Below are 20,707 nucleotides of genomic sequence, written 5' to 3'. Positions count from 1 at the left end.
TCGGCTCAGGTCATGATCTCAGGACTGTGAGATTGAGCCCTGTGTCCAGCTCTGCATTGGGCATAGAGCCTGCTTAAGATTCTCTCTCCTTCTCCTTCTGCCTCTAACTGCCTAAAGAAAAGAAAAGAAAACAAACAAACCAAAAAACCACCCAACACAAAAAAACAAAATAAACCTTCAAACTCCTTCATATAGAACACTGGGATCCTTATGGTTTTCTTCCTGTTCACCAATGTGACTGCCTCTCTTTACCAGTTTTCCCCCCTCCCACTTTAGGATCTGTATCTGTCCAGGGGCATCTCATTGTTGTTTTACTCTAAGCCTCTGCCCCACCCTGAATCTTGACCATATCACCCGTATCTGCCCTCTTCTTCTGGCAACTTCTGGTCATCCACAGCATCACATCAGTTCACCTCATCTTTGGGATCAGTGAGAACACACCACCCTCTGGGATCTGTCGAGATCTGGAAACACAGTATGACCACAGTCTATCTTACTGGACAGCAAGCTCCCTGAGAACGGGAGCCTCGTACCACCATCTTTGGAGTCCCAGCGCTTTGCTCAAGGCATGGAACTTCAGATATTAGCCCCACTGTCCAGAGGCACGTCTTGTAAATAAGGTATGAGAGATATAAGCCAAGTCTTAGAAGTAAAATTTGAATCGAGAAGATGAAGCCTACCTGAATTCCCAACTCTAAGAAAAAACCAGGAAAACTGAAGGCATACTCAGGTGGTGGACTAGTTTGGCTAGAGCAGAGAGATTTAAATAGAAGCCAGCTTTAAAACCTGGGTTAGGAGGAGCCTGGTTTAATAACCTAGAGGGATACTGGCATCCTCCTTTGAAGGAATTTGAGTTCATTCACCTTTTTATGCACCTTGGCACTTTCTAGGCACCCAGAGATAGTCTAGGAATTACTGGAAGACGTAAAGATCTATTTCTGCTAATCACACACAGATCGATTCAATAACCAATATCTTAGAGGAAGAACCAGGTAACAGTACAGAAAAATACTAGAAACTTCATATTTAGCCAGGCAAAGAGGAGAGACAAGGAAATCTCTAGGTAAGGTCTCTAGGGCGACATGGTTTGATTACATGCCAACTAATTGGAAAAAAAAAAAAATAGTCCAAAGTCATCAGAGACATCCTAATCCAGAGGTTTGAAAACTTCTAATCCTTTCAATTATAGAAAGAATCAAAAACAGATAATGCTTTAATTCAAAAATTTACAAGGATATGAACCGAAACATTTTTGTCAGAAAACATACTGACTACCTCTTACAAAAAGTACTATTCTTTTTAGTCCATAAAATGGCTTTAATAGTTTAAGTGCTAGTTAGTGATTTTCTGGAGAAATCTAGAGACATTCTGTTGAGTGTGTGTAGGTGTGCTGATCATGTCACCCATATGTGCTATTGTACAGAAACAGGCAATTAATTACCTCAGTTACAGTACAGGAGATGTGCTGTTTTGCACATTCCCTCTCCATGATGCATGAAATAGCTCTCTGAATTCTTTAACTCAAGCCTCAAAGAAACAAAACTGCTACTCACAAGCCATCCTGTGACATGCAGAGTGGCTGTGATGAAGTAGATATTTAATTTAAAATAAAGTTTAGGCTGATTACCTACCAAAGAACTCCGATCACCCATGAAATCAGCCTGAGATCAGAATTATACAAGTCTGGATCTCTACAGGGACAGAAGACGCCAGTGGGCAGGTAAAGCAGAGTGGGAACGTCGGACTGATGTCGGAAGATAAACAAAAGGGGGAAGGAGCCACCAGAGGCGACCGATTGGAAAGTAATACCCCAATACAAGAGCACCCTGTGTCTGGGGACCAGTATTAACTTGGAGTCTGGTGGAAAGCACTCCAAAAGAGCAAAGGATCGTGGGGGGAAATTGCGGGAATCCAGGCGGCTAGCGACAGGGGCTTAAGTCCCCGGACCCAGGACAGCCTCCCCTGGCGCTGAGCCAGAGAGTGCGGCGGAGAAACCAGGTCTTGGTCCCTGAGCTGCCAGCGCGCCAGAGAACACGTGGGGTACAGCTCCTGTGAGGGGCTGTGAGCGTCGCCAGATGGCAGAACGCCAAGCCGTGCTATCAGAGCCTGAGACGCGCGCACCCCACACCCTCCCCTGAGGGAGGTACGCGCAAGCCCGGCACTCTTAGACCCGGAAAGACCAGGCACTCCCAGCCCGGCCAGTGGGAAAATCTCAGTGTGTGATCGCTGCTTGGAACCTCTCTGGTGGTCTGGAGCTGCCCAGACAGCCGCCGCTGCCGTGGTTTTGGGTACAAGCAGGAGATCCTGTGTCCCCAGGGACCGTGACTCGGAATCTGCTCTGCCAGCGGCCAAGGGGGGATTTATATGGGCTCTGCAGCACCCACAGGGGAGCAGACTGAGGCTTCTCTCTGAGAGGGAGGTCGGGGTGCAGTTTGCTTTCCTCTAAACCTCGAAAAACCATCAAAAGCTGTTAAGGCGAGAGAAAAGAAGTGAACAAACATAAAAACCTCCAGAGAACAAAAGCCTGAAAAATCCGGTTTCCTCAGAGCCCACCCCCTTGAGGGGGGTGGGAGGACTTAACTCAGGGAACATCATTGACTGAAAACCCACGTGGCAGGCCCCTCCCCCAGAAAACCAACCAGGAAAGAAAAAAAAAAAAAAAAAAGACTACAAGAGAAAAACCACCACTATTTTATAGATACGACTTTTATTTTTAACTCGTTCCCACTATTCTGGTTCATTTTTTTTTATATAGGTAATATTTTAACCTATTGACCATCACAGGGAGATGTCCAGTACATCAAATTCCATAATAACCTTCTAACCTGAACTTTTTGATACATACACCCGTGTTTTTCTTTTGCTTTTCTATTTTTAAAATTTTTTTTTAAATTTTAGCTTAGTTTAGTTTATTCCTTTTTAAATTTTTATTTTCTAATATTCATATAGAGTTAAACTTCAAGGTAACCCCCTTTCCCCAATCAATGTTACTCCTATAGGTAAAGCAATTTTTAATCCCCCTTTATCTTATCTTAGGAAAGTTGAGTCCTTTAACAAAGATATCAAGATACATCCAGGAAGAATCAAAATAACCTTCTTCGCCCACACTGAGAATTTATAACCACTCTCCCATCTTTTTCTTCTGCCAGTGTTTCTGTGTATTTGTGTTTGTCTTGATAGTATATAAATCTTATACTTGGGGCTCTTTTTGACTAGGTTCTTCCTTTTTTTGCTTTTATATATCTATATATATATTTTTTTTCTCTTGTCATATACTTTTATCAGTCTTTTTGTTTGTCTGTTTTTGTTTGTATACTTCATAAATCTTACCTTGGGGCCCATTTGGGCTGAGCCTTCTCTTTTATCTTCCCTTTCTTTCCTGTCTCTCTCCCTCTCTCTTTTTCTTTTCTTTTTTCTCTCGTTCAGGTGGGGAATCCTGATTGCTCAGAAGCATTCCAGGGTGCACTTTGACTGCACCATGGTCGATACATCCAGCTACATCCATTCAGTCATCTCTCAACAAAATGACAAGGAGGAGGAATGCCCAACAGAAGAAAAATACAGAGGATGGGCCTTCTGCAACAGAGCTAATGGCTACTGACATAGACAATATGTCAGAAAAGGAATTCAGGCTAACAATTATCCAGGCAATAGCTAGGTTGGAGAAAGCCATGGATGACCAAACGGAATTGATTATGGCAGAACTGAAAGCCACCAGGGATGATGTTCATAATGTTAGGGCAGAACTGAAAGCCACCAGGGATGATGTTCAAAATGCTCTCAGTGAGTTCCAATCTAATCTAAATTCTCTAAAAGCTAAGGTAACTGAGACAAAAGATAGAATTAGTGATCTGGAGGACAAACAGATAGAGAGAGAGAATCAGGAGGAAGCCTGGAACAAACAGCTTAGAAGCCATGAAAACAGAATCAGGGAAATAAATGATGCAATAAAACATTCCAACATCAGATTTATTGGAATCCCTGAAGGGGAGGAGAAAGAAAGAAGTCTAGAAGATATAGTGGAACAAGTTGTCCACGAAAATTTTCCCAGTCTCATGAATGGAACCAGCATTCATGTACTAGAGGCAGAACAGTTTCCCCCCAATATTAATAGATTCTCAAAAGTCCTCGAGACACCTAATAGTAAGAATGAAGAATTATAATTATAGGCAGACCCTCTTGAAAGCAGCTAGGACAAAGAAGCTCCTTACGTACAGAGGAAAGCCCATCAGAATAACGTCAGACCTGTCCACAGAGACCTGGCAAGCCTGAAAGGGCTGGCAAGATATATTCGGGCACTAAATGAGAAGAACATGCAGCCAAGAATACTTTATCTAGCAAGACTGACATTCAAAATGGATGGAGAGATAAAGAGTTTCCAAGACCGGCAAGGCTTAAAAGAGTATGCGACCACCAAGCCGACACTACAGGAAATATTAAGGGGGGGGTTCTATAAAAGAGGAAAAATCCTAAGAATAGCATTGAACAGAAATATAGAGACAATCTACAGAAAGAAAGACTTCAAAGGTAACACGATGTCAATAAAAACGTATATATCAATAATCACTCTCAATGTGAATGGCCTAAATGTGCCCATCAAATGACACAGGGTTGCAGATTGGATAAAACGACAGGACCCATCCATATGTTGTCTACAAGAGACCCATTTTGAACCTAAAGATACACCCAGATGGAAAGTGAAGGGATAGAGAAGCCTCTTTCATGCCAATGGGCCTCAAAAGAAGGCCGGGGTAGTGATTCTCATATCAGATAAATTAGGTTTTAAACTAAAGACTGTAGTCAGAGATACATAAAGACACTACATAATTCTTAAAGGGACTATTCACCAAGATGATCTAACAATTGTAAATATCTACGCCCCCAATATGGGAGCAGCCAATTACATAAGAAAAGTATTAATCAAGATAAAGAGTCATATTGATATGAATACATTAATAGTAGGAGATCTTAACATGCCTCTCTCAGAAATAGACAGATCATCAAAGCATAAAGCCAATAAAGAAACAAGAGCAGTGAATGACACATTGGACCAGATGAACCTCATAGATATATACAGAACATTCCACCCTAAAACAACAGAATACTCATTCTTCTCAAGTGCACATGGAACCTTCTCAAGAATAGACCACATACTAGGTCACAAATCAGGACTCAACCGATACGAAAAGACTGAGATTATTCCCTGCACATTCTCAGATCACAATGCTTTGAAACTGGAGCTCAATCACAAGAAAAGTTTGGAAGGAACTCAAACACCTGGAAGCTAAAGACCACCTTGCTTAAGAATGCTTGGATCAACCAGGAGATCAAAGAAGAACTTAAACAATTCATGGAAACCAATGAGAATGAAGACACTTCGGTCCAAAACCTATGGGATACAGCAAAGGCGGTCCTAAGGGGGAAATACATAGCCATCCAAACCTCCCTCAAAAAAATGGAAAAATCCAGACCACACCAGCTGTCTCTACACCTTAAAGAACTGGAGAATCAACAACAAATCAAACCAACTCCACACATAAGAAGAGAAATAATCAAGATTAGAGCAGAGATCAATGAGGTAGAAACCAGAGATACAGTAGAACGTATCAATGAAACTAGAAGCTGGTTTTTTGAAAGAATCAATAAGATCGATAAACCATTGGCCACACTAATCCAAAAGAAAAGAGAGAAAGCCCAAATTCATAAAATTATGAATGAAAAGGGAGAGATCACAACTAACACCAAGGAAGTAGAAACAATCATCAGAAGTTATTATCAACAGTTATATGCCAATAAGCTAAGCAACCTAGATGAAATGGATGCATTCCTAGAAAACTATAAACTCCCAAAATTGAACCAGGAAGAAATTGACAACCTGAATAGACCGATATCTAGTAACAAGATTGAAGCAGTGATCAAAAACCTCCCAAAAAACAAGAGCCCAGGACCTGACGGATTCCCTGGGGAATTCTACCAAACTTTCAAAGAAGAAATAACACCTATTCTCCTGAAGCTGTTTCAAAAGATTGAAGCAGACGGAAAACTCCCAGACTCTTTCTATGAAGCCAGCATTACCCTGATCCCCAAACCAGGCAAAGACCCCACCTAAAAGGAGAATTTCAGACCAATATCACTGATGAATATGGATGCTGAGATTCTCAACAAGATCCTAGCAAACAGGATCCAACAGCACATTAAAAAGATTATCCACCATGAAAAGTGGTATTCATCCCTAGGTTACAAGGATGGTTCAACATTCACAAAACAATCAATGTGATAGAACAAATCAATAAGAGAAGAGAGAAGAACCACATGGTTCTCTCAATTGACGCAGAAAAAGCATTTGACAAAATCCAGCATCCGTTCCTGATTAAAATGCTTCAAAGTATAGGGATAGAGGGAACATTCCTGAACTTCATAAAATCTATCTATGAAAGACCCACAGCAAATATCATCCTCAATGGGAAAAAGCTTGCAACCTTCCCGTTGAGATCAGGAACACGACAAAGATGCCCACTCTCACCTCTCTTGTTCAACATAGTATTAGAAGTCCTAGCAACAGCAATCAGACAACAAAGAGAAATAAAAGGTATCCAAATTGGCAAGGAAGAAGTCAAACTCTCTCTCTTCGCAGATGACATGATTCTTTATATGGAAAACCCCAAAGACTCCACCCCCAAACTACTAGAACTCATACAACAATTCAGCAATGTGGCAGGATACAAAGTCAATGTACAGAAATCAGTGGCTTTCTTATACACTAACAATGAAAATACAGAAAGGGAAATTAGAGAATCGAATCCATTTACTATAGCACCAAGAACCATAAGATACCTGGGAATAAACCTAACCAAAGAGGTAAAGGATCTATACTCGAGGAACTACAGAACGCTCATGAAAGAAATTGAAGACACAAAAAGATGGAAGACCATTCCATGCTCTTGGATTGGAAGAATAAACATTGTTAAAATGTCTATACTGCCTAGAGCAATCTATACTTTTAATGCCATTCTGATCAAAATTCCACCGTATTTTTCAAAGAGCTGGAGCAAATAATCCTAAAATTTGTATGGAATCAGAAGAGACCCTGAATTGCTAAGGAAATGTTGAAAAACAAAAATAAAACTGGGGCATCACGTTACCTGATTTCAAGCTTTACTACAAAGCTGTGATCTCCAAGACAGCATGGTACTGGCATAAAAACACACACATAGACCAGTGGAACAGAGTAGAGAGCCCAGGTATGGACCCTCAACTCTATGGTCAAATAATCTTCGACAAAACAGGAAAAAATATCCAGTGGAAAAAAGACAGTCTCTTCAATAAATGGTGCTGGGAAAACTGGACAGCTATATGTAGAAGAACAAAACTCGACCATTCTCTTACACCGTACACAAAAATAAACTCGAAATGGATAAAAGACCTCAACGTGAGGCAGGAATCCATCAGAATCCTAGAGGAGAACATAGGCAGTAACCTCTTTGATATCAGCCACAGCAACTTCTTTCAAGATATGTCTCCAAAGGCAAAGGAAACAAAAGCAAAAACGAACTTTTGGGACTTCATCGAAATCAAAAGCTTCTGCACAGCAAAGGATATAGTCAACAAAACAAAGAGGCAACCCACGGAATAGGAGAAGATATTTACAAATGACAGTACAGACAAAAGGTTGATATCCAGGATCTATAAAGAACTTCTCAAACTCAACACACACAAAACAGATAATCATATCAAAAAATGGGCAGAAGATATGAACAGACACTTCTCCAATGAAGACATACAAATGGCTATCAGACACATGAAAAAATGTTCATCATCACTAGCCATCAGGGAGATTCAAATTAAAACCACATTGAGATACCACCTTACACCAGTTAGAATGGCCAAAATTAGCAAGACAGGAAACAACATGTGTTGGAGAGGATGTAGAGAAAGGGGGAACCCTCTTACACTGTTGGTGGGAATGCAAGTTGGTGCAGCCACTTTGAAGAACAGTGTGGAGATTCCTCAAGAAATTAAAAATAGAGCTTCCCTATGACCCTGCAATTGCACTACTGGGTATTTACCCCAAAGACACAGATGTAGTGAAAAGAAGGGCCATCTGTACCCCAATGTTTATAGCAGCAATGGCCACGGTCACCAAACTGGAAAGAACCAAGATGCCCTTCAACAGACAAATGGATAAGGAAGATGTGGTCCATATACACTATGGGGTATTATGCCTCCATCAGAAAGGATGAATACCCAACTTTTGTGGCAAAATGGACGGGACTGGAAGAAATTATGCTGAGTGACATAAGTCAAGCAAGAGAGTCAATTATCATATAGTTTCACTTATTTGTGGAGCATAACAAATAACATGGAGGACAAGGGAGATGGAGAGGAGAAGGGAGTTGAGGGAAATTGGAAGGGGAGGTGAACCATGAGAGACTATGGACTCTGATAAACAATCTGAGGGTTTTGAAGGGGCAGAGGTTGGAGGTTGTGGGAACCAGGTGGTGGGTATTAGGGAGGGCACAGATTGCATGGAGCACTGGGTGTGGTGCAAAAAACAATGAATACTGTTATGCTGAAAAGAAATAAAAAATTTAAAATAAAATAAAGTTTAAAAAAGGTGGCCAGCATGCCATATAAATATATCTAAGGATAACATGTGAAACCATATTTTGGAGTTTTATCTGCTTCCCCAAAAAATACCTCTTAAAGTTAACAATGAAGCTGGGTGAGGCTGGGTGAGCACATTCATAAGAATCTAGAAAATGTGATGCTTTCTAAGGAGTAGAAACGAAGACAGAAAGCACAAGATAGGATTACTCCAAGTTTCTTCATGGCTGCTTTTCAGTTGAAATCACTCTTACCATGTTCTTTGGTGTGTTTTGGTGGGGGGGGGGGATCACTCTGTCCCTTGTCAGCTGATGATCCCCCATGGTCCTAATTCTGAAATGGCCTATCTGCCTCATCAGTGAGATATACATTTTTTTTTTTTTAATAAAGCCACTCCCCACCTCTTTAAGGTACAATACCAACAAACTTCTTTACCCAATTGGAGGAGAATTTTAGTGGATATTTTTTTGTCTAGTAAAACTAGAATCACAAAGGAAGGCAAAGAACCAACAGTAAGGGCCTGGAGATTAGAGTTTCTGGCCTCAACTCTGCTCTTCAGTATGTGTGACCCTGAGGCTGCAATAAACAGGTGACAGTTCAAGCAGGACTGGAATGACTAAGGTAGTCTTGGTGGGGAAAGCAGTGGAAAATCCAGCAATCCAAGATAGCCTGATTTTTCAAGAGAAGCTGGGAATTTAGATTTATGTGAAAGCTCCTGATTGTTGAATGCTTAAAAAGAAATTTAACAAAAAATAAATGGAAGTGAAAATCTAGCACGTGATGTTCATGGTCTTTTTCTGGAAAAGGAAACTTTATATCTTGATTTAACACTATTCTGCAGCAAGTTGAACCATGTGGGGACTCATGGATTAAAACCATACTTACTATAAAAAGGGGTCCCCATCTTTCTATAGCTTTAACAGGTGCTAGAGAAAACGCCATTCAGTGTTAGCCTCCTAACTTGTCTCTTATTCTTCATACAGAAGCCAATGTGACCTTTGAAAAACAAATCAGTGCACTCAGGACCTCTCTACTCAAAATCTCCCCATCACTACTTATGACTCATACAGTGCATGTCTAAGCCTTCACTATAGCTCGTGAGGTGGTTTTAAATGGCCACAGATGGTTTACTGCTAATCCCAGCAAGAGGTTGAATCTCTTCCCACACTCTGAATCTGGGGTGGGCTTAGGTCTTCCTTTAATTATTCAAATGTGTCAGAAGGGATCTTGAGCAAGCTCTGAACCTAGATCTCAAGACGCCTAAAAGCTCCCAACTCTCGTCCTCCTGGTATACTTCTGCCACCAAGTGAAGAAGGCTAAGATGGGAAGCCATGTCAGCTGAGGTCCCAGACGTCCAAGATCCTAAGCTCTAGCTGAGCTGCTAATTGACTTCAGCTTATGAGGGACCCCAGACAAGAGCAACAGAGTCAGCCAGTGAACCCACAGTATTGTAAGCAATAGTACTGCTTTAAGACACTAGATTTTGGTATGATTTTCCATGAAGCAGCAGATAACTAATATAGCCTACAAGTTACTGAATGATCTGACCACTGGGTACCACCCTGTCTTACCTCCCACCTATTTCAACCATTCTGGTTTCTCGCTACTCCTCAACCATACAAGCATGCCCCACTCTTTGTCTGAAGCCCTTTTCCTCCCAATCTGCACATGACTCCCTCACTCACTGGCACCTCTTTTCCAGTCTGTGGAAAAAGAGCAACCACCTTCCTCTGACCACACTTTAGCCCCTTCTGTTTCATTATTCTTCTTAGCTCTGTGTACTATAATCTTAGCTGGCAATATATTACATTCAAGTCAAGGAAGAATGAAAACCTCATGAAGCCAGGAAGTTTACTAGAATATCCTCAACACCTAGAACAGTGTCTGGACTCTAACAGGTGTTCAATTAAAAATGTGTTGGAATGAATTACTCTTTAATTCCTAGAGATTATTCCATAGGGATTCAAAATAGAAAACCTGCTCATATTTATGTGTCAGCCTATATGTGATATGTTATAGGGACCAAGGAAGAACCTTAAAAAAGAAGAAAACATAAAAAATCCTGGGAAATAGTACTATATATATGCTCGAGTTTTTCTATAACATAGGAATTGCAGTTCCCTCCATAGAGCAATTGTAGATCTTGCATTTATACTGAGATAAAAGAAAAAAACTAATGCCATTCAATTTCTCTCTGGGATTTGTTTCCTAAAATGTGTCTATACTATTTTTTTCTGATCCTCAAACTTGTATGCTACCTCAATCATTATAGTATGTCAACACAGGTCACAATTTACTTCCCATTTCACACCATTCCCCTACCATCTCACCCCTTTACTTGGGTCTAAGACATTACATTTGTGGATACTCCCTTTGTATCAGCTCCAATTGTTGCCTTTTAAAAAGTTAGACTATTTTTAGTTTAGCTACAGGTTTACAGAAGAATTGAGAATATGTAGAGATTTCCATTATACCTTCTGCCCCACACATGCACTGCCTCCCTCATTATCAACAGCCCCCCGCCCCAGAGTGGTACATTTGTGACAACTGATGGACACATCATTACTACCCAAAATCCGTAATTTACATTAGGGTTCTTTTTTGCTGTTTTACATTCTATGTGTTTGGACAAATATGTATCTTGTATACACCATTATAATACCTTATAGAGTAGTAATGCTGCTCTAAAAATTCTGCATCCCACCTAGTCATCTCTACCTATCCCCTGGATGTTCCTGACTCTTGATTGAATCAATTTGGACATCAGTGAACCCTAGGAAAGGTCCTAACCACTGAAGATGCATCACACATGACAAAGAAATTGAGAAACCATCACCTGACATCCCTGGTGCTCATTGCACACAAATTGCCTACTGCATATTGGTGGGTATTTGCAAGTCACTTTGCAGAAGTTCGATTTCATTCCTCTTCAAACCAGAGATGTGGGTGTCATGCTAGATTCCTTCAGGTTTTTTTTTTTTCTTATTCTTTTTTTTAAATTTTTAAATTTTTAAATTTTTTTTATTTGTTTTTTGTTTGTTTCCCTCTCCATTTACTCAGCAAGTCCAAATCTGGAGGCTTTCACTTTCTAAATAGCCATGTAATCCAACTGCTCACATTCCTTCAGTTTATCCACACAACTACAGCCAACGTGCTCATTAGCTCTTGTCTAGACCGACATAACAGTTTCTTACCTGATATCCTTGGCTTATGCCTTGCCCCACTTCCCGTCCATTCACAGCTGCCAGCTTTCTGTCACCAGATGAAGGGACTAGAGAGGAAAGCATTTATCTATTATTCCCAGTATTCTTCCTCCTGGCATCTCAAGATGTTCAACTTCACATCCACGAAGCTCACCTATTTTCTTAGGAGGCTAGAAATAATCTCTTAGAGGATCTGCAGTGAACTTTTCTTGCAGCTTTTCTTCTGTAGTTGTTTATCCTTTTGAGAGAATACTCCCTATCAGAAAATCCTTGGAACATTTGTTTGTACCTTCTCTTCTGTTTTACCTTCATTGTCAACAAACAGTAGGTCTGAATCCCATTTTATGAAGTCCCAGGAGACACTGCTGACTTTTTATTATTTGAAAATACAGTGTTTCAATATTGGGCTCTCTGGTGGCCTATTTCTTCTTGTTATGAGGGTTTTCCAGTGTTCTACTTCATATATCTTATTGTTTCCTTTGGTGTGTGTGTATACATATATACACACACACACATATATATGTATGTATGTATTTTTTTAAATATTTTATTTATTTATTTGACAGACAGAGATCACAAGTAGACAGAGAGGCAGGCAGAGAGAGAGGAAGGGAAGCAGGCTCCCTGCTGAGCAGAGAGCCCAATGCGGGGCTCGATCCCAGGACCCTGGGATCATGACCTGAGCCTAAGGCAGAGGCTTTAACCCACTGAGCCACCCAGGCGCCCCTATATGTATTTTTTTAAGATGGTAGTCCATTCTGTCAGAGTTATATGTAACAATCTCAGGTTTTCAGGTTTCTCTATATTTGCTTTTCAGTTATTACAAGTCTAGTTCTCTCTTCATGTAAGGTTAGAAATACAAAAATATCCATAAGCAAAACTCTGCTTCGGCCTCTGGGCTCACAATGAATTGGGAAAATATTAATTTCTTTCTGTTGATGCCTCCAGGGTCCCAAACATAAGTGAGGAGGAAGATTTTTTTTTTTTTTTTTAAGATTCTGTTTAGCTCTGCCTTTTACGGAAGCACTATGTGTAGAGTTTTCTTCTGTCAAGTTGTATTTAAGATTTCGGATTTTGTTTTTATGGTGTTTAATCCATAAAGCATATACAGAATTATTAACAGCGTGGGAAAAAATTACTTTTAGTAATTAAATCAAATTTGTTGCTAAATTTGAGAATCATAGCCTTTAGAATCCAAGAAATACTTTTAGTTCACTTTCACATATTCCCATTTATTTTACATTTAGAAACTCTTAGAGGTATGCTGTTTCATTATAAATAATTTGTCATTAATGCTTCTTTGTTCCAAATTTCTGTGACAACTGAAAATCAACATGCCATAAATTTATTTATTTATTTATTTATTTACTATTTCTTGCTAAAGTCCATGATTAATTACTTAACTAAAACTATGGCAAGTAGCTATAACTATTCCATTTGTACTTTCCATGCTAAGATTATTTTCAAATATAAATAGTAGGTTCTTTTCCTTGTCTACCATTAAACAACTTAATTAGTCAATGTTCTGGTCATTGCTTTAATTCCATCAGAAAAGGCTAAAAATACTACTAGTAACAAAGTATCTATAGACCATGAAGATTTATAGAAATTCAACTATCATTGCCAAAGTAATGTACTTAACTTTTGGATCTTTATCAGAATCATCCTTCTTTGGGAAACTGATTCAAACAGAGTTACTTTCTTTCAGAAAATTGCCCAAATTCACACAGTTTACTGGTGGCCTGTAAAAATTCATCTTTACATTGTCTACCAAAATTAAAGATATTCATTCCCACTAAGGCAGTGGATAAGATAGGAATGTGAGGAAAGCCAAAGCTTCTGAAGAGTCACACCAGAAGATGTTTGTTCTCCTGCTCTAAGTATATTACAATATAATGACAGCATCTTTCCCTATCCCTGACCACAGTGGTTTGGGAATATAATGATGTCTACGATTCTATTCAGAAAACGTAACACCACTCACTGAAATCTTTGGTCTAAGGCAGAACCACAGATACCTTCAGAAAGAGGTCATTTTGCATGGTTGCAGATTTAGACTGGGAGGAGCAAGAGAGAACCAGAAGCTGGAAGTCACCTAAGAGGATGAGGGTATTCCCCCAAACAATTCTATAAATGCGATCACTATTTTCATTTTATAGATTAAAAAAAACAACAAGAATCAGACAGAAAAACCGAATACCTCGTAACTATTCATAACTATCAGAACCTCTCACTTTATTCAGACTTGTTTGAATAAAAACAGTACACAGGAAAGTATCACTAAAATATTTACCAATGCCTGGCTAACTGCTAGAACATTTCCCTAAACACTGAACACCCCACGTTCAACTACTTTGTCCAGAAGGAATGTTCAATGAACTGGTGACTTTTTTTGGTTACCAACGTCTCCTGACTATATCAATTCAACCTCAGCACTGTAATTATCTGAGAAAAGTTTCCCAGATAATTAACCATGCCTGCTGCAAAATGGCATATTCGTATAGCCTTCATTCAACAAAAAACATCAAACCTACTTAAAATATACCAAAGGTGCTTCTATAATTCTTCCTACTAATATTTCTGATAGGATTTTTAGTCTTTAAATTATGTAAATCAGTATCTGCTGCTTTAAGTTATAAACATGTAATCAAGTTGAAAAAGGAATCTTTTTGAAATATTACAAGATTATATCTATCACATGATTTGGCAAAAAAATTAAGTGCATTGTTTTCAATGAATCACATTTGGATATGTGTATAGAGTGCATCTGAACATACTTACATAATTTAGAATTATGTTGTTTTTCCAGAAATAAACTTACAACTTTCAGTATTAATTACTTTAAATTTCATCGTCATTGCGCTAGAAAAAAATTGCTTTTCAAACTAAACACATTTGTTGTACAAATGAGAATGCTCTTACTTTTGCCAAAATGTAGAACTGTAAGACCTCATCTAACATAATGTGTTCTGTGTTTTGTGAAATGACAATTACATTTCTCACATACAGAGATGTGTCATTAGGAAGCACAATGGGGGCACCATGCTATCATTCTTTGAGGCAAATGAAGCATGGTATTGATCAAAACCATGACCCTTGTTGATGATGAAGTGCCTTTTTTAATCCCCCCTAAGGTAGTATCAAAACAACGTAACATCTAAATATATCTAATTAGATATGAAACTAGATTGTGTATTTCCCAAGCTTAATTTTCTTATCCAAATAAATTTCAAAGCATATGATATAAAGTCATATGATATAAAGTCAAAGCATAGGATATAAAGTCATTCAGTCTGATTATAGATACCTAGATAATTTTGTTCTGTATCTTAGAATCCAGAGACTCATTAAGCCTCTTTGTGGTTTTTTTTTATTATTACATAGAGAAGTCAACTGTTACTGAAAGAAATCCTTAGTAATAACTTAAACATGTGTTCTCTTCCCCTACATACAAACTACATTTTATCTGCCTTCTCTCAAAGACATTGAATAACTGGAAATTCTATCCTATAGTCTATGACTTCAGGTAAGTCATTTGAATGATTACTATTTTAAAACAGTAATTTTCTTTCTTCTCTTATACTCTTATTCCCTGGAAATTCTGTAAGAGTTGTACCTTGTTTTAAACATAAAAAATGTTTTGATCTCCTTCTGAGTATAGGCTTTCCAAGCCCTTTTTAACCTACAAATCCTGCAATGTAGGTTGGTGGAGCAGAAAGCATTATGAAAGTTCAAGGGGAATAAGATGAAGTTTAAGAAATGATCCCTGCTGGGGCACCTGAGTGGCTCAGTGTGTTGGGGCCTCTGCCTTCGGCTCGGGTCATGATCCCAGGTCGTGGGATCGGGCCCCGCATTGGGCTCTCTGCTCAGCAGGGAGCCTTCTTCCTCCTCTCTCTCTCTTTCTGCCTGCCTCTCTGCCTACTTGTGATCTTTGTCAAGTAAATAAATAAAATCTTAAAAAAAAAAGAAAGAAAAAAAAATGATCCCTGCTATCGATACCCCCCTTTTTTTTTTTTTTAAGTGAGACAGGAAACACCTAAAAAATGTTATTTTTGGTCCTCAAAAACCACTGAACTTTCTTCTAGTCAACTAAGTCCTATTAATTTCTTCCCATTCGTTATGGTTCAAGCACTTTGGGTAAGACAGACCCAAAGTGCGAGGTCTTCTCTTCCATCCTAGATCAAAAGTTGAAAAAATGTCTGACCTCCAAATTATAATTGTCTCCAAGTATTATGGGAAAGACTATCTTGAAAAGAAGCCAACACCATACATGAAAAAAACAAAACAAAACAAAAACAAAAACAAAACAGAGGTAAGCCATGGGACAGAGGTTTTCCACACTGCCCCCATATGGAATTGGCCCAAACCTGGTGCTGCCCTTGAATTTAGACAATGGATTGTATTCAGCCACCTCCAGCAAACACATTCCTATCTTACCCACACCTCAAAAGCTCAAGAAGCAAGTGATGAATAGCTCTTCACATTGTATTCCTAAAGATGTTAAAGAATTTTTACTTCCATATATCCCTGTTACACTCATGCATCCCATTTCTCATGTCCCTATTTTGAATTCAAGCAGCTAAATTTGAGGAGCAATCCACTTTCTTTCTGTTAAGATTATTATTACTATTATTGTACAGAACACTACTGGAGTCATACACTCCATCGGAAATTTAGTTCTTGCATAAAATCAGTTTTGACAAGTTTTCAATTTAAAAAAAAATGACATTGTCTTGGGATGGAAATTTTGGTGCCTGAACCCTCATTAGTATATAGTTGTATTTTTTTTTTTTTTTAAGAGAGAGCACAAGTAGGCAGAGAGGCAGGCAGAGGGGGGGGGTTGGAAGCAGGCTCCCTGCTGAGCAGAGAGCCCGATGCGGGACTTGATCCCAGGACCCTGAGATCATGACCTGAGCTGAAGGCAGAGGCTTAACCCACTGAGCCATCCAGGTGTCCCAAGTTGTATTTTTTAATAGAAGCATTTTAGTAACTGTGTAGGATGCCAAGTAATCACAAGAGAGAGTCTTCCAAGAGGAATGAAAGAGAAGGAGTTGGGATAAAAGACTTCTTCCCTTTTTGGCTCTATTACAGTGAATCTTGACCTGGACAATTTTACTTCTCAAGAGACACTGGGCAATGTCAGAAGATATTTTTTGATTATTACAACTTCAGGTGGCCTGGCAAAGGGGAAGGTGCTATTGGCATCTAGTCAGTAGACACCAAGGAGGCTGCCAGGCATCCTACTATGTACCAGAAAATCCCCAGCAACAAAGAATCCTCTGGCCCAAAATGCCAGTAGTACTGATGTTGAAAAGTCCTGCCTATAGAATATCCCTTAGGGTTCAGATGTTTAGTTGGAATAAACTATAGATAGGATTAACAAAAACAATTAGGCAGAAATAGTAGAAATGTTACACATATTAGGTCATAGACAATTAAGCACAGACCCTCTTAGATTACAATTATCCACATATTCATGTATTAGTTACCTACGAAAGATATTTCATTGCTTCAGTCTTCTCTTGTCATTTAGTAACTATTATATAACATACCAATGATCTAACTTGAATTTCCAGCTTTTGTGTGAGTTTTCAAGGTCTTTGGTATTGAGTAGCTATGCAACCTTATGATTTAAAGGGACTAGTTTCAACTGGGCCATTGCCCATAGGACTTATACAGGTATGCTGCATCTGCGATCTTGTACTAGGCCTTCAAAGCTAAATCAAATGCTCCCCCAATTGTGATCTTTCCTGCATCTAAAGTCAAAGGGGGAATACTCTTCTATGAATTAGTCAATGGGAAGGTTTGAGACAGAATTTGCTGAGCAATTTTTCAACAGTCAAGTTCAGAAATGTGGCTATATTGAAATGAAAGTCAAGCAGCCATCTGCTTATCTCACGGACATAAAGTTCAAGGAAATCCACAGCAAGAATTAAGCTTCTTGTACATACCTTGGTATTGTCAAAAACAATCTCATTTAATTTTATGACTTATTTTAGTCATTACAAGATGAAAAATTATTGCTCTGCCAGAAGGATTCTATGCCAAATTCTGAATGCTGAAGGAATAGGCAGCAAATGTGCACAGTCAAAACCACCATGTAAACTTGTTAATTGTGTAATTTAAAAATCTAAGCCTAAGTGTACGTATGAACTCAATATAAATAGTTCTTGAGATAATACAGAGAACAAATATACCATATTTCATCTTCTGATTTCACAAAAGAGATTTGGTTTGCTTTCAAATGACCAACCTCTGGTATCTATCAGTAGCAATTAAAATGAGAAGAAATAAGGAGATGAAATCCCTCCCCGTTGGTAGGACAGCAGCAGCACCTAGATACACACAGAACCAAAGCATCTTCAACACTTATGCAATAACATCTGAGGAAGTCTCTGAAAATTGGTCAAAGAGAAATTAAAGTTTCTACTTGCATTTTCTAAAATACATTATACTTGAGCATTTATTTAGTTTCAGTTACATATTCTCAAATCAAAATATTTCTTCTGTAATTTTTTAAATCCTTATTAATAACAATAGAAAATTTACTAGCTCATACAAATCAACAGCTTCTATTCCCTATGGAAGATTATATGTAAAATAAAGTAAATAAAATGCTCACACTTCACAACTCAAGTCATATTATTAATACTTTAAGCAGATAATTCTACTATTATGGGTCAAAGCCCAACATGGGATAAATTTATGTTTCATCTTATCTTGATTTTTTAAAAAAATGACTTTTGTCTGTCTTGTGTTACAGATGAAGAATTGGAACCAGAGCATCCATTTGTTCAAAGTTACCCAGTGGCAGAATGGGAAAAGAGCTGCGATAGTAAAACTTGCATTATATACAGAAGAATTCCATCACAATGAAATGAGCAGATTTAAAAACAGTTATAACTGAAAGAACTTCTATTTGAACACACTGGTGTACAGATAAAATGGCAGGATTTTTATTGATTTTGATTTTCTTGTTCCCTTTTCTCTTTGCAAGAGGAAACTGATTTGATTAGAGGAAATAAAGGTTTTCATCTTACCAAGCTGGATCTATGTAGATACATTTATTGTTTAGCAGGAAAACGAAACAAAAACCACTTTGCAGGGCTTCGCTAGCTTTGCCCTGAAGTAGCAACAACAGAGACAATACAAGCATACCTCATAGGAATATGGATGTTAACCCTGGTTCAGCTATTCCATGCCTGCCATCCCCTTGAAATCTAACATATTAAAAATACATTAAATTCACCATCAGGGGCTCCTGGGTGGCTCCGTTGGTTAGGCATCTGCCTTTGGCTCAGGTCATGATCCTGGAATCGAGTCCCGCATCAGGCTCCCAGCTCCACGGGGAGTCTGCTTCTCTCTCTGACCTCTCCCCTCTCATGCTCTCTCTCACTGTCTCTCTCTCTCAAATAAATAAACAAAAACTTTTAAAAAAAATAAGTAAATTCACCATTAAACTTCATCAAATAGCAGTGTACTGGCTTACAGTACTATAGCTCATGTCTTGGCATAGCATAGTCCTCATGATTGAAGATACCCTACACGTGTTACCTAGAATGGTGGTTCCAAATGTTCTGGAAGGCTCACAGTGCTGGTCTGTTCTGCCTTCATTTGTTACTATAAAGTTTCCCTTTTTGTGGACACAAATGATTCCATCGCTGTGTGGCAGCAAGTAGACCATTTGGTTTCTCTGGGTCTTCAATTTCAGATATAATTTGGGGAATTAGGGAGCGTATTGGACTTCAGCCTAGAGCCTGAATTCTGGCCACAGGTTTACCAGTTACTCACTCTCAAGACTTTCAAATACCATTTTCTTTCCAATGAGCTACATGAAAGGCCAGAAGTAAGAAGTCCGTTTTTGTAAGAAAGTGAGTTGAGAATGTTGCTGCACAGTGGCCAGCACATGGCAGGCTCTCAGCAATGCTGGTGGTTCCAAGTTAGTGAACTTAGAGAACACCCATGCACTGTTCAGACAAATTTTGGAACCAACAGTCACCCCTCTCCTCCTTCTGTCCCCCCACTGATAGAATCTTTGTGCTCCGACCAAAAATTTCCTTACACTAAACACGGACCAGGACAAGCAAAATACACTATGCATGTCAAGAGATGAAGACCTAATTCCATCGTCACACATTTCAAATTCTGTCATCACTATTAAGGAAAAGGCCTCACAGGTTACTTTACAATTGCTCTCATTTAGGTCCTCCTCCATGTGTTCTTCTTGATTTAGCCAAGGAAAAGATTCTGACTTCAGATATTATGCATTGTGAAATAATACCAGCTTCTTCTTCAGAAATAAGCCCACAATATTTGGTGTTCTATTTTTCTTTTCATTGTGAAGTTTTCTGAGTATTTTATTATTTTTTAGTTTTTATTGTATTTGAATCTATGGATCTATGCATCTCTAAGTCTCTCTATACACACACACACACACACACACACACACCCATGTAAGATAAGTTTTCTTCACACGTAAACATTTTCAATTTAACAGACCTGACCCAGTTCAGAGGAGTATTCACAGCCCTTCAAACCCATTAGGATTATTGGCTCTCACTTCAAATAAGCAAAACTGAAGTGAGCATTAGGCCCTCCTGAATTTTTGAGAAAGTAAGACATTATGCATTTGTAGATGACAGTTGACAGTGGATTCAGAAAGAAGGATAGCTGTGACAGGACAGCAAGTTTAGGTTAAGAGAACTGACCCATCCAAAGGAGAGTCTTGGGGTCTTAGAACTAAAGTGAGTGAGCTAGATAGGGTACCCCAAAGTTTGGAAGTCTTTACCAAGACTTCCAAGTCATTTACCACACAAGGAATTCAGTTCAGATTTAAATACAATAGGGTGCTGCACTTGATGAAGGTAAAACACTTAACAGGATGAGAGTGCACTGCTGGC

The sequence above is a fragment of the Enhydra lutris genome, unplaced genomic scaffold, assembly GCF_002288905.1.
Source record: "Enhydra lutris kenyoni isolate GAN:26980312 unplaced genomic scaffold, ASM228890v2 scaffoldscaffold2, whole genome shotgun sequence".
Taxonomy (NCBI): domain Eukaryota; kingdom Metazoa; phylum Chordata; class Mammalia; order Carnivora; family Mustelidae; genus Enhydra; species Enhydra lutris.
This window is presented reverse-complemented; position numbering follows the sequence as displayed.